Source organism: Sus scrofa, chromosome 13 (genome assembly GCF_054392235.1).
Source record: "Sus scrofa isolate SSC_HxYL_T2T_F1_AM1 chromosome 13, Sscrofa_HxYL_maternal_Yorkshire_Landrace_v2.0, whole genome shotgun sequence".
In the NCBI taxonomy this organism is placed as follows: domain Eukaryota; kingdom Metazoa; phylum Chordata; class Mammalia; order Artiodactyla; family Suidae; genus Sus; species Sus scrofa.
The window spans coordinates 72583867-72599149 of record NC_139395.1 but is presented as its reverse complement, the minus strand read 5'-3'; the positions used below and the strand labels follow the sequence as shown (position 1 = coordinate 72599149).

Sequence of the window (15283 nt, the reverse complement as noted above, 5' to 3'; positions counted from 1 at the left end):
CCAAACTGCAATAAAATGCTACATTATTGTTTATTTAGATATTGGAAGCACCCAGTGATGAAGTGCAACATAAGCAAATTCAACCACATTTTATTAGCTCTAATTATGTGCTGAACCTTCTTTATATACTGGCAATACAAAAATAAATAAATGAATTGGACTCAAGAAGCTTATAATTAAAAGCAATTTTGGCATGTAGTAAAAATCAGGGACAAAGTTCAGCTTGTACAGGAATTATCTTATTTTATCCTTATATAAACTCTGTCACATATATTCTAATAGTCCTGTTTTGAGGGTGAAGAAATTGAAGTTTGGGGAGCTTAAATAACTTGCTCAATAACAAACAGGTATAGAGTGTTGGAATCCAGTTTTGAAACATGGCAATTTGACTCCAGAACCTATATTCTAAGTCACTATGTCATATACTCTGGAAAGGAAGCTGTCAAAAAGAGTTAAATAATTGCAGTGTTATACCAAAAGCACAAGCATAATTTTAAGGAAGTTCAGAGATGGAAATAATTAATTCTACCTAGAGGTTATAGGCAAGTGACAAAAGATGCAATTTTTGAGCTATGTGTAAAAGAATGAGACTGAGAAACTTTTGAAAGAAAAGGGTATAGTAAGGAAACTCTAAGAAGAATATCTTGAATAAAGATAAGAAAATACCCATCACTCACAAAATGTAACTAGTCTGTCTGGAAAGGAGGAGAGTAATGAAGTATAAAGATGGAATGGTAGATTTACAAAAGCTTTGAAGGACTTTCAGTGATATGACTGACTTTTGAACTTAATGTGTAAAAGTTAGAAAACATTGAAGTGTTTTCAATTTTAATAAGAATTTTGAGATACTTAGATCTATGACCAACTAGGGGAAGGATAGAGGAACAGAAACCACAGATAAGGAAGATTATTTATCAAATATTTGAAAACATTGAGATAACTGTGGCATTTTCAGAATAGATGAAGAGAATGAGGATGATATGAGAGCCATTTTGAGGTGTTTAGAGGCAATACCAACAGAATGGTATAAATGATTTGATGTGAGAGATGAGAGAAGGAGAACATTTAAGATTACTCTGGCCTAGCTAGTGTGGATGATTATATGTATGTTGAGGTCTTAATAGTTGGAGGGAAAAGGGAAAGGATAAAGACAGAGTAGTGAGGATGAAAGGAGTTGAGAAAGTTGATACAAGTGTAATTCATTTTTCACTCATTCATTCAACAAACATTTATTTAGACACAAAAAATTTCTTTATGTATTACTACCCTACATACCCTGTATTTTCTTTCTTTCTTTTTTTTTTTTTTTTTTTTTTTTTTTTGCATCTTAGAGCCGCACCTGTGGCATGTGGAGGTTCCCAGGCCAGGGATCTAATCAGAGCTACAGCTGCTGACCTAGGCCACAGCTACAGCAATGCCAGATCTGAGCTGCGTCTGCGACCTACACCACAGCTCACGGCAACATCAGATCCTTAACCCACTGAGTGAGGCCAGGGATCAAACCCGTAACCTCATGGTTCCTAGTCGAATTCGTTTCCACTGCACCACGATGGAAACTCCAATACCCTGTATTTTCTGAAGTGATGCAAATGTGAATAAAAGTTCAAATGTTTAAATAAATGAAATGTCCATTCAGTGAAAAGAATCATTTCACAGGCAGCCAAAGTGGATTTAGAGAACAAATCATTCAAGAAATTCTGCATGTATTTAGGTTCATTTTCTTTTCTTTTCTTTTTTTTTTAAATTTAAAATTGTCATTTTATTTTTTCCATTTTTTTTTATTACTCAAATGAATTTATCACATCTGTAGTTGTATAATGATCATAATCTGATTTCACAGGATTTCCATCCCACAGCAGGTTCATTTTAGAGTCACAGAACCTTAGGCTCTTCCTCCTTGACAAATGAGGGATGTCCTTGAGGAGGTGACAAAGGAAGGGTCTAGATTACTATGTAGTAATTGGCCTTAGAAAGAAAGATTTCTTTCACCATTATAGGAAGGAAGGCAGAGTAGAGACAGATCATGTACTGATACATGTAGGGTAAATAATCTTCCAACTTTTTTTCTTCCTTTCTCAAGAAGGAGAAAGGAATACCATTGGCTGAGACAGATGATGGGAGAGGAAATATGGGAAGTGGGAGAAAAGATGATAATGTGTCAAATGATCATTAGGAAAATGAAAAAGTGAATAGATGAGAGAGAATGCCAATATAGGACAAACTAGGAATATTTGTGAAAGATTTCAAAATGGACATGAAAAGATTATTGGGTGTCCTGGTTCAGGGCACTTTTTTTGCATTAACTTTGCCTTTTAATGTCTTATATCTATTTTACAACAATGTAAGGAGGAAAAAACTGTTAAGAATACAAATTATTCTAACCATTGCAATGCAAATGAATTGTGTCCAGTGGAAAGCCATTGATTTTTCCCATTTTTTCTTTATGGATAATTCCACATTTTTGTTTTATTTTGTTCTTTTTTTTTCTTTTTTGTAACAACTTTCTTGAAACAATTTACATGCCATACAATTTAGCCATGATAAACCCATTTTGTATCTATGTATGAATTAATTTTAGCATTACTTATTGCCTATGCATGTGTGGTTCTTTGCATTCTACTCTGAATTAGCCACAACATTTTACTGGTTTCCACATTAATTGATTTGTTTAAACAAACTTTTTCAGTGGATTTATGTATATGTGTTTGAGATTCACAATTTTGTTATTTAAAGAGTATTATTAAGGAGTTCCCCTCGTGGCTCAGTGGTTAACGAATCCGACTAGGAACCATGAGGTTGCAGGTTCAATCCCTGGCCTTGCTCAATGGGTTAAGGGGCCGACATTGCCGTGAGCTGTGGTGTTGGTCACAGACGCGGCTAGGATCCTGCATTGCTGTGGCTCTGGCATAGGCTGGCGGCTACAGCTCCAATTAGACCCCTAGCCTGGGAACCTCCATATGTTGCGGGAGCAGACCTAGAAAAGGCAATAAGACAAAAGAATAAAAATAAAAAAAATAAAGAATATCATTAAAACATATTAAATGTGAATTGTCAAAGGGACTCCGATAAAGAACCAGTACTTACCTATAGGCAGGAGTTGGATGACATTGCTTTGTAAGAGTAAGTAACAACATGGAATTTAAAAAAAAAAAAAAAAAAACTGAAAATGGAAAACTAGTGATCAGCAATAGCTATAGAATTGAAAAAAGTGAGAAAATAGCCCAGAAATTCTGAGGAAGATCTGTATGAGAAGTCGATATTGTCTTACTAGGATCATTACTTTCTTTTACTTTCTTTTTTTTTTTTTTTTCACACTTTTTTGGGCTGCGCTTGTGGCATGTGGAGGTTCCCAGGCTAGTAGGAGAGTTGCACCTGCAGCTCTGAAACTGCCAGCCTATGCCAGAACCACACAATATATGTGAGCTTTCTATTGCTACCATAACAAATTACCTGAAATTTAGTGGCACAAACCTACACATATTTATTATCTTATAGTTCTGTAGGTCAGAATTCTAAAATGGGTCTCACTGAGCTAAAATCAAGGTGTTGGTAAAGCTGCGTCACCTTCTCAAGACTGTAGAACGTAGGCCTTTTCCTTGCCTTTCTGGCTTCTTCAAGCTGTTATTCCTTGGTTTGTGGACCCCTTTCTCTGTCTTCAAAGTCAACAACAATGCATGGAATCTTTCTGACATCTGGCTGGTCTTCCATAGTTACATTGCCTTGATTCTCTTCTGTCTCTGCTCTACTTCTAAGGATCCTTATGGTTACACTGGGTTTAGCTATTAAGATCAATCTTAATTCTCTCTGCAACCTTAATTCTATCCGTTGTCTCAATTACCTTTTACCATGTAATCTAACATGTTTATAAGATTCAGGAATTAGGACACGGACATCTTAGGAGCTATTATTCTGCTCATCACACCCATTTTATAGGAGGCCAAGAAATGAGTTTTTAACAAAGGATGTAGTTAAGATCATCACATGTTAGAGAGTCTTAATGAAAAACAAGAACCACAACAAAGCACTAGTGTTGGTCATCAGGAAGTCTTGTTTCTTAAGAATTGAGACACAAAGGCCAAGTTTAAAATAAATTCAAATCTGAAAGAAAACTATGGCATTGTGTATGTGGTACTCTACAAAGAAATCAGAGGGCAAAGAGAAAAGAGAGGTGAACAGCAGTAACAGCAGGACCTGTATGTGTATGTTTCAGTTTTGATTATTTCTATTTTTAGGTGGAAAGGGAGAAGCCTATTTGTAGACTGAGAGGCCAACTGAGAGGCAAACTCAGATTCTCTCTTTTGAACTTCTGAGTCTTTGACCCTATTACTTGCCCAATTTAGAGCATTTCAGCATTAACCTTTGAAAAGTAACAGCGTGCTGTCAAGTACACAAAGCACCTAAAAGCACTTTCCTAAAATGTCCCCAAGTGAAGATGTTAGAAAACCCCTTGAAACCTATTATTATCATTGAGATATTAAAGTGGCCCTATTGGCTGCTCTCTGAAATAAGATTGTGTCTGCCTGAAATAGCATTGATTCCACATATATACCAATAACAAGCTGAGAAGAGAAAGAACATTTGGAAAAAAGAAAAATAAATAACTGAGGAAAGGACTCTCAAAATCTGTGGATGGCAGACCTGGTACCCCAAATGTATATTATTTGTAACACAGTGTCACAACGAAGCATGCTAATCTGTCAGTTCTGCTTCTACTTCTTGCCAGCCTATCTTAATGGAATCAGTGGATTTGGGGTTAAATGTCACCCACATGGCCCCCTTTGGAAAGTTAAAACAGTATCTCATTCCATATATGTCATCTATGCCTTTTTACTTCCTCACGTTGAATTATATCTCTCATTCCAGTCACGTACTTTTCTTGCCCTCTGTGCCATGCAAAAATGCCACCAAATTTGTCAGAAAAGATTTGCCCTTTGTGAAACTAGCGTGATTAAGCTTTATCAGCTCATCTCTCTCTGGATGTTTGGTAACCTCATTCCTTATTACTGTCTCAGAGATCTTGCCTACAGCCAAGGGCAGATCTGCTCATTTATAATTTCCTGGTTCTTTTCAGCTCTTTATTCACAGATTGGACTGAGGTATTTGTGTTTTTGTTTTACCTCTGTCTCCCTATAACTGTGAAACATTTTTGCTAAGATTCCCTCACTTTGGTTTAAAATGTATTTATTTAGAAGTAGATTTATATATTTTTCCAATTGATCACCATGTAAATTTCTTATAAATGTAAAATTATTGGTTGATAAAAACCTCTCATGCATTTCTTGTATTTGTCAATGCTCCTTAGAGTGGATGAACACTTATTCTCTTTATTTCTCTCTTGCTACATCAGTTTAAACTTCCTAAACACCATAATTACACTAGAGCAAACTTGAATATGAAATGAGAAAATGAAATAGCATTCCCTTGATTCATTATGCTTTATTGTCTTCCTCCCAATATACAGATTAAATAACAGAGTTTACAGAAATGACAAACATGAGTACAAATTTTTTCTGACTCATAATCAACAAATTTTTTTTTTTCTTTCATGAATGGGGAAAGTGGTTGATTCCCTCTGGGAGAGAAGCACTTGACATTTTCTGTTTACTCTTTCAAGGTTCAGCCAGTCCTGAATTTTGGCTCCTTTTTTCCTCACTTCAGTGTTTGAACATAAACAGTTTCCCCTGTGATGCTACATTGATTTTGTAAATATGTTACAAAGTTGCATAGGCATCAGGCTTTCTCTTCTTCCTATTCATTTATTCCCCTTTCTTCACATTCTTTACCAACCTGTTTCCATGTTCCTTTCCAAGGTGAAAAGTTAGATAAGAGAAGGATGTCACAGATCTCACTGGCAGGGACTGGTGTGGATAAGTAGGAAAAATTTTTATTTACTCAACCAGTATTGTTTTAAGTTAAAGTTTTCATTTCATCTTCATGACATTATATAAATAATCGAGGCTGATTATGAACATTTGAAGAAAAAAATACTCAGTTTTGCTGCTGCAAAATTAGGATATTAGTTCCTACAATTCCAGGATTTTTTTACCATAACATGTTGTCACATCTATGCTATTATTCAGTTAAAAATATAAGCATTTTCTCTGCTATTAATTAGGCCTTGTGAAATTTTATTTTTATGAAACTATATACTTTGAAATTTTCATAATAAATCATCATATGACTAGTATATCTAAATGAAAATGTTTACATTGTTCCATATTTTGGTTTTCTGTTGTAAAAAATGCAATAATAAAGTCTTTTCCTATATTTGCAATTACTTTCTTAGCATAATTTTCTAGAATTAGAATTAATGAATGTAAGAGAATGTTTAGATTGTTCTTATAACTATTGTTAATTTTTATCTAATTTATTCTGGTAAAATCACAGAATGCTTTTCTTTGAAAATTTTATCCCAGTTGGGTTTGGAAGATGATAACATTGTTGTCAATTTTCTGTTATATGTACTACTTAGTATTTATTATTTATGTTTTAACATAACTCTGTGAGGAAAATATGATTTCCCCCCATTTTGCACAGGGTAGAATTTGATACCAGTCAATCTAACATCAGAAGCCATGATCTTAACAATGCATGAGTATAGGAATCAGGCATAGAGAGGGTTTTTTTGGTTTGGTTTTTTTTTTTCAGAAAGAGGACAGGGTAAGTAAATGCAAATGCCCTGAGCTGAGAGAGATCAAGAATTTGGAGAACTCTAGTAATTCTTGTCATGGAAAGAGTTGACAAGACATGGGGCTAGAGAGACAGATATCCAAAATGACATCAAGAAGACTTTTTTATTATGAATAGTGCTGCAAGGAACATGTGGATACATGTGTATTTTTCAAGGAAAGTTTTGTCCAGAAACATACCCAAGAGTATGATTGCTGGGTCATACGGTAGTTCTCTGTATAGATTTCTAAGGTATCTCCATACCGTTCTCTGTAGTGGTTGTACCAGCTTACATGCCCACCACCAGTGCAGGAGGGTTCCCATTTCTCCACACCCCCTCCAGCATTTTTTATTTGTGGACTTATTAATGATGGCCATTCTGACTGGTGTAAGGTAGTATCTCGTGGTAGTTTTGATTTTCATTTCTCTCATTATTAAAAACAAACAAACAAACAAACAAAAAAGCCTTTTTTTTTTTTTTTTTTTTTTTTTTTTTTTTTTTTTTAGCCACCTTAAAGAATGAGGAACAAATTCTGAGGGCTCTGGGGGGCCATCAACATGACTTAAGTTTGTGGTCACATTTTCAGTTTGAAAACCATGTCCAAATTCTGCATATAAATGTGCCTAGAAAGCAGTGGCTGCAGTGCTTGCATTTAAGAAACCTCACAGGAAGTCCAAATAGAAAGTTCTCTCCACATAAGAAAGAACTAGATATAGGACACATCTACTTTTTTCTTTATTTGCTTATCAAACTCCAAAGGGGCCACGTGCCTCTAGCTGCTTCTGATTGTTTGACCTTGGCTATTTCTTTGCTTCTTTGGCGGTAACCTGGTTGTCCCAGGACAAAGTGTCACATATACTATGAGACTCAGTTCACATAGTGAGGACTGGATGCTGCTCCACAAAGAGAGCTTTATTTATTTTCTAGACAAAGAAACACAAACAAAATTCTATCAGATCTGTATGATAATGTAGAAATCTTAACTTTCTATGGTGATTCCAAAGCCTAGCAGAGAGATCAACTGACATTTAGCAAACATTGCTATTGCATATTGGTATATTGGCATTTTATCATTTCTTTTGTTTATTCTGTAACATTAAGGTAGCATTGGAGAAGGTGACTGTTTTGTAATCTTTTCACAAACACCAATAATTCACAAGTGCTAAGGACTTTTGTTAACAGGAGCACAAGTGACAACAGAAAAAATTGTTCAATAGGCAAAAAAAAAAAAGGTCACTTTTGAGCCATGAGTTTGCTTCTAATCACACCTCTTAGCAGTGCTTCTCTCCACCTGCCTTGGACAACTTGTCATCGCCCCCATCTTTGAGAAATAGAACCAAAACAAGTGGGCAGAAGAGAGAGGAAAAAGAAAAAGCTTTCATTTAGTTATATTTAATAGCATTTTTCACATTTCAATTAGCCATTATTTTGGAATACCGTATATATGTTTCCTGGGACTGCCCTAACAAATTGACACAAATTCAGAGGTTCAAACCAACAATATTATTCTCTTACGGTTCCAAAAGGCTTAATGTATAAAACTGAGATGTTATCAAGATTGATACATTCTGGAGGCTCTGAAGCATCTAGAAATCATCCCACATCTCTATCCTAGCTTCTTAGTGGTTATTGACTGCCCCTGATGGTTCTGGGCTCATAGATGCATCACTTCAGTTTCTGCCTCCAAATTCACCTCACCACTTCCTCTGTTCCTCTGTCTTCTCTTCTTGTAAAGACTGTAGTCATTGGATTCAGAGTCCAGTCAAAATCTATTATGATTTTATCTCAGTATCCCTAACTATTTATATTTTCAAAAGCCCTATTTCCAAATATAATCTCATTCTTAGTTTCGGTTGAACATAAATGATGTGGAGAACACTGCTATATCCACAACATTTAATTCAGCATCTTTTTAAAATATGTTTTGTGCAGAGCACAAGTTATGTAGGGGTTATTTGAAGAAAATTAAACAAAATAATTCAAAGCTGTCCCTTTTTTTCTTTTATTAGGGCTGTTCCAGATTTTTCAAACCCTTCAACACTAAAATAATAATTATGATTTGTTTTTCTTTTTTTTAATAGCCGCACCTGTGACATATGGAAGTTCCTGGGCTAATGGTCGGAGCTATAGTTGTAGGCCTATACCACAGCCATAGCAACACTGTATCCAAGCTACATCTTCAACCTATGCTGCAGCTGGCTGCAACACTGGATCCTTAACCCACTGAGCAAGGCTAGGGTTGAACTGCGTCCTCACAGAGGCAATGTCTAGTCCTTAACCTGCTGAGCCACACTGGGAACTCCAGAATTGTGATTTTTTTTTTTTTTTAAGGGCCAGGGGCAATCTGATATTCAATATTTTCCAAACTTATTTGAATGTATATTATTATTATTATTTTTATAAGAACACCTAGTGGAACAAGGCATTGTTATTTTTATGGACAGTTCCTTGGAAATGTTAGGGAAGACAAGCCTCAAATACTTCATGGAATGAAGCTCATTTCTTGTTTTGCCTTCCAGTATCTCTTGGAGTTCTGCTCTAAACTTTCATATACATAGATTACATGTCTCAAAAAGCCCATAGAAAATATTAAAAAAACCCTGTCTGTCTTTGCCTTTTACTCTGATTTTCTGTAATCCCTGTAGAAGTGAAGTAATTGCTTTTCAATATGAGTTAATTGTTTCTTTGCATGAGTTGGGACGATAGGGTGGTTTCCTAGAATAATAACATCTAACATATAGTCAGCACACATTATAGAGCAGACATTGTATGAAATGCTTTGCAAGGTATTATTTAATGTATTTTAATCCTTACAACAACCTTATAGGTATTAATATTATGTCCATTTGAAAGATAAGAAAGATGACCTTCAAATGACTATGACTTGCTCATGTTTACAGGGCTGATAAAATAAGGAGCCTACATTCTTTTCAATATTCATTCTTCCTCTCTTATTAGTATGCATTTCTCCTATTTTTATCGTGTGTGTGTGTGTTGAGGGTGGGGAGTGTTGTACACTTGACTTGCATCACCAAGTGCTGTAGATGCTGCTTTTTATTTTTTTAGTTTTTAACTTTATAAGCTCCTTAAATTTCATTAAGTGTGTGTAATTGACTTGGAGATAAAAATGTCCACTTATGTATAACCTCTTGCAAAGATTTGGCTTTAACAACTCAAACAATGGTACCCTTAGCAAATCACACATGCTGATTAGCAAGGTTTCAGGGCTGTGTTTGGAATTGTTGGCACCTCTATCACTATTACATCCAGAAAATAGAAGAGATTAGAGATAAAATGGTCTAATTAACTAGGAGCTGCTTCAGTATTCTCAATGACCAGCCAGTGATTAATTAGAAACAGGAATCTTGCTTTTCAGATGGCCCAGAGATGATGCTTAGATGTATATCAAGAACAATGGCACCAAGATAACTAAGAGCCAATTATGTCTATAATCTGGGAGAACTAGTTGAGAAATTCTCTAAGGCAGACCTTGGCAGTAAAGAGAGGAATCTCTGAAAAGTCTCTTGTCTCAGAGAAGATGCTCCTGTATCTCAAGAGTTTTAGAAAATCTAATGGATACAGAAATATCAAAATATTAATAATAAAATTAATAATTCAAATGTCTTGTTTTCATCACTGTTCTATAGTTTTATTCTCACTCAGGGATTGGTTATTCATAGATGTCTAGGGTCTGGGAAGAACATTTCATGGATGTCCTTTATTTTTTATTTTTTATTTTTTTTAAATCTTTGAATCCTCAGGATCTGCAAGAGTGCATGTGATAATTGCCAGATAACTATTTGGAGAATAAAAGGACAATACAAATAGGAATCTAATAATTAATTGATATCCTATAAACCCACCACTGAACTCTTTATTAAGTATAAAAGATGTACATGTATGTGTAACTTGGTCCCCATGCTGTACAGTGGGGAAAAAAAAAAAAGGTTTAATCTACTTTTGTTTTAACTGTATGTTTTTTAAATGAATATGCAGTGAAAGCTTACTTTGTGCTAGGTCCTGGTCTAAGGGTTTTGAATCCATGATGTGAGCTTATACTTATCACAACCCTTTGTTCATTCAACAACAAATATTTATTGAGTGCTTCCCCAAGCCAGTTACTTTTAGAGACAAAGCGTACAGCAGAAAACAAAACAGAAAACAAAACAAATAAACAAAAATCCCTTTCTTCTTCTGGGTCTGAAAAGAAAGAAGTGATAGTTCTATGTGTATTAGGTCATAAGTTGACTGGCTCCAGGGTAAACCCAAGTACTTAACTATAGAGCTCCTGCTGCTAATCAAATCCTCTATATCAACCACCATGCTAAAGGTTTTCTGCACCACATTCCATGTAACATCTCTGTGGTGATCACTACACTAAAGAAAGAAGATACATGCTCTCTGGATGATTTTTCAGCCTGAGCACATGCCAAATGCTGTTAAGCAATGCTTATCTCTAAGATAAATTCTTTTTCATTGAATCTCCAAGGTTAAGAAACATATTTCCACAGGCACAAGCAAATTAATTTAGAATTCTACATCAACAATAATGAGATGGAGCAATAAGAACCTAACCTTTCATTGTGTTTTTTTGCTTTATGGCAGAGTGTACCTTTTCAAGCTGGGGAAAAAGGAATTACTTGTTGCTGAGTTTTGTGTGAGCTTTTCATGCTGCTCATGAAAAAAAAAATCTTTGGCTGCTGAAATAATGGGTATAGGTTCTTGTGTGGAATTAAAGGAAGTTAAAGTGACAAATCCCCAAAACAACATGGAAATAAAATTATACTAAAGTAGAACTAGAAAGATTCAAGATACAAGAAAGAGATCAACCATCTGTCAAAATAGCCCCAGGGGTTGTCTATAAATGTGTACCTGAAGAAGTCTGGGAACACCCAAGTCGTTTAAGGAGTAAAGAAACAAGATAGAACTAGGGTGGATCTAACCAAAGCTATGAGTTTTATTTTTTAAATTTAAGTATAGTTGATTTACAATGTTGTGCCAATTTCTGTTGCAGAGCAAAGTGACATATGTGTGTGTGTGTGTGTGTGTGTGTATTCTTTTTTCTCATATTATATTCCATTGTGTTCTATCTATGAGTTTTAATCTGATATATGTTACCATGAATAGCTAAAAATCCTATTAACAACATAGAGGTGTCTTTATAGACCCAGAAAAAAACAAAAGCAAAAGTAGTAAAAATCTGAAAGTGTTTTTACAGTACTGTTTAGGCAGGAGAGATTATAGCATGGATACTAAACAATAATAATATTAATGATTATGGTCATAGAATGTGTGTGCCAACTAGTGTACATGTTTCTACAGTAAGAGATTAAACTTGCCCAAAAGGATGTTTGCCCTTTTGTCTTAGGAGGTAATCTCTAAACCACTGGAATATCCTCTCTGATAAGAATGTTTGTTTATGTGGGGCCTAGTCCATGACCATAGTTTATGCCAACAATGTGATGGGTGGTACAGAGGGTGGGAAGTAAAGAAAGACTGAGCCCTGTGGTATCAGCTTGACCTACTGGGGGACCTGAGATAAGCCACATGGGCAATCAACTATGTCTACATAACTGAGTCCTAATAAAAGCTCTACATCAAGACTTGTTTGCTTCCTTGCATATTGCAATGCATGTCTCCTAGAAATAGGCATTCTCTGCACAGCTTTACTAGGAAATGTGAATCTGGTTTCATTGTCATAACTATTAATAGTGAGTATAGTGTCTGCTAATTTCTGTTTAGTTTTTCAAGGGAATTATGAATCCTGAGGGTGTTCTTGAGACCTCCTGAAGTTGTAGTTGGTAGCAGAAGTGAGAGTGATCTTGATAACTTATGAATTTTGCAGATATTTTATTCAGTACTCATAGAAAACTCATGAGATTTAAGATCACATAATTGAGAAGGGAATCTAGTCAAAATATTCTCTGACATAAACTGTAGCAGTATTTTCTTAGATCAGTCTCCCAAGGCAAAAGAAAGAAAAGCAAAAATAAACAGATGGAACCTAATCAAACTATAAGATTTTGCCTAACAAACTGTAAACAAAATGAAAAGATAACCTATGGACTGGGAGAAAATATTTGCGAATGATGTGACCGACAAAGGCATAATTTCCAAAATATACAAATAACTCATAAACTCAATATATTAAAAAAAGAGTAATTAAGTGTAGACTGTTATTGTTTTTTATAATTTCTACTAGGTCTGAGAGAATAAGGGAGGCAACTAGAAACACAATGGGTAGTGTGCCCACTTTGGCAAAATGAGGTAAAGTTGACCTGATACAAAAATTAACATAGAGCCTGCATAAGGATGACACAAATGTTTTTGGGGTGTTCCATGTTTTCTCTTTCTTTTTTTTTTATATTGAAAAAAACAATGAGAAACTACCTCAGACAGTGAAAATGGTTTATATCTTAAGTTGTGGTTCCATGGTGAGTACAACTATTAAAACTCATTGAAATTAACACTCAAGATCATTGTATTTTATTGAATATTAATTATACTTAAATTTGTTAAATGAGTGCTCTAAGAAGACTAAATAATGATCTAAGCCTGGGGTTTATAGGGTTGACTGCCTCGGGTATAACTAAGGTTGAACAAATAGAGCACTAGCCATAAACTTTATATTTTTATATATACTTTATATAACAGATGAAACTGCATTGAAAAATACATAAATTGAAGACTTCATGAAAAAATGGAGGCTCAGAGACAAAACTGACTTTATAAATTGGGTAACCAGAAGAACAGTGCTAGAGGAAAAACTATCTGAGAACCTGCTCAGATTACTTACCATGTGCGAGGTACTGTTTTGATGTTTCACATCTCTTATGTCTCTTATTGATTGGTTACACTAACTCGCTGAAGAAGTCACTGCTGTCGTTCCATTTTTGTCTCTTTGAACAGTGCAAGTTTTGACAAGTTAAGTGACCTATCCAAGGTTACGTAAAGCTAAATCTTGAAACTCTATTTCTGATATCAGAATCTGTGTTCTTGACAATGAGATATATTAATTCCATTTTAGTCATTGCAGGTTAGTTTAAGCTAGTTTAATTATGCATGATAACATTCAATGGCAAGGTGGATCACACTGGCCACTCTAAATTTAAATATGTCAAGGTTAGTTATAACAGCAGTATAGCCAAACTTGATTTAGTGTCTTAATTTGGTAAAGGCAGAATTTTAATGGCTCAATGTGGCCAGCAGGTGGCAATGGTATTCCATAAAGTCAATACAGCAACTTCAGGCAAATTAATGTACATAGAAAATATAAAGATGTAAAGAGTGAGGAGAAGCTGATTGCATTACTGGGTAATCCTTGTGGCCTTGACCCTAGATTTTTGTGTATTTGGCCTATCGGGGTATGCATAATTTGTGAGTTGTTCACATACCTGGGCTAATTTAAGTGCTTTATGGGTGACTAAGTGAAGGAAGCAATAATGGACATACTGAAGAGAGAATGGTTCCAGGCTCTCTAAGTTAGAGCAGAGATAGAGAAAGAGAGAGAGAGAAATTTGAGGGTAGTTTTGAAGGTTTTTATAGAGTGGTTGTATGTTGGGAGTATAGGCAACCAGAATACTGGACAAGGAAAATCTTCTTGAGCAAAAAATAGTTATTTTAGGTTTTGAAAGATAGTAGTTTTCCAGGAAGACAAGGTAAGTATAACTCTTTTAGGAAGGGGCACTGCAAGTAAAACAGGTGTGGAGAAATTAAAAAAAAACACAGGGTCTTCACAAAGTATACACAGTTTGGTTAAGGTGGGAATTTTTAGTACTCAACCTGGCCGTGCAAGGTTCTCATAGGATAATGTAATATTACATTATCATATAAGGATTTTTTAAGATGAGTTTGTCCGTAATGAAAATATGAGGCTTTTAACAAAAGGTAGTGAGGACCTGATCTAAAAGGATCAAAAGGAGGTAGTAGACTGAAGGGTTACTGGGGATTCAGACTCTATGCTGCTGGAGATTAAAATGTGAATTCTAGAGACCAGTGCTTTTTCAAAAATCCTGATTTAGTGGTAACTTCCTTTCCTCACACTGAGAATATATCCATAACCATGTTCTGAGATGGTTGAAAACAATGAAATGAAAGTAATACATATTATTTAAAAAAAATAAAAGGAAGATAAAGTGGTGGGTAATGACTTTTGGTCTTTTATAACATGTGCCCACTACCTGGTAAATCAATTGCTTTGGGAAGACTGACCCCAGAGTCTGAGTGTTAGAACAGAAGGGAGCCCCTAGGTAGTGAATCCAGCACCAAAGGTAACTGGTGGCTACCATTGGAAATGGGTTATAGTTGGTCCAGAGCATATTTTATAGACAGTTCAAGCCATCCATCCCTCAAGCAGGGCTCTCTGAGGAATTTTCCTTATGCCTCTCTGTTCTAACAGCTGAGATTTTTGTCTGCTCAGGATGGGATCAGGAATTTCCTGAATTTCTCAGCTTGGTTCAAACATTCCTCTGGAATGCATCCACTTTGCAGACAGCCACTTTGCATTTGTTCACATTATGGTTTAGTTCATCACCTGCCAGTCAGCTCAACTGTGCCTCTTCCCTGATGTCTGTTTGTAATCCTCCAAGGATTACACACCTATGATAGAAAAAG

General features: G+C 35.3%; 1 protein-coding gene and 1 non-coding gene across 2 annotated transcripts in view; one reads left to right on the top strand and one right to left on the bottom strand.

The window, feature by feature from the left end:
- Positions 1 to 15283, bottom strand: part of CNTN6 (contactin 6) — a 295431-nt gene that overhangs the window by 188383 nt on the left and 91765 nt on the right.
- Positions 12915 to 13017, top strand: LOC146397404 (U6 spliceosomal RNA). The gene has a single exon (XR_014825362.1). It is a non-coding gene; the product is annotated as a U6 spliceosomal RNA (small nuclear RNA).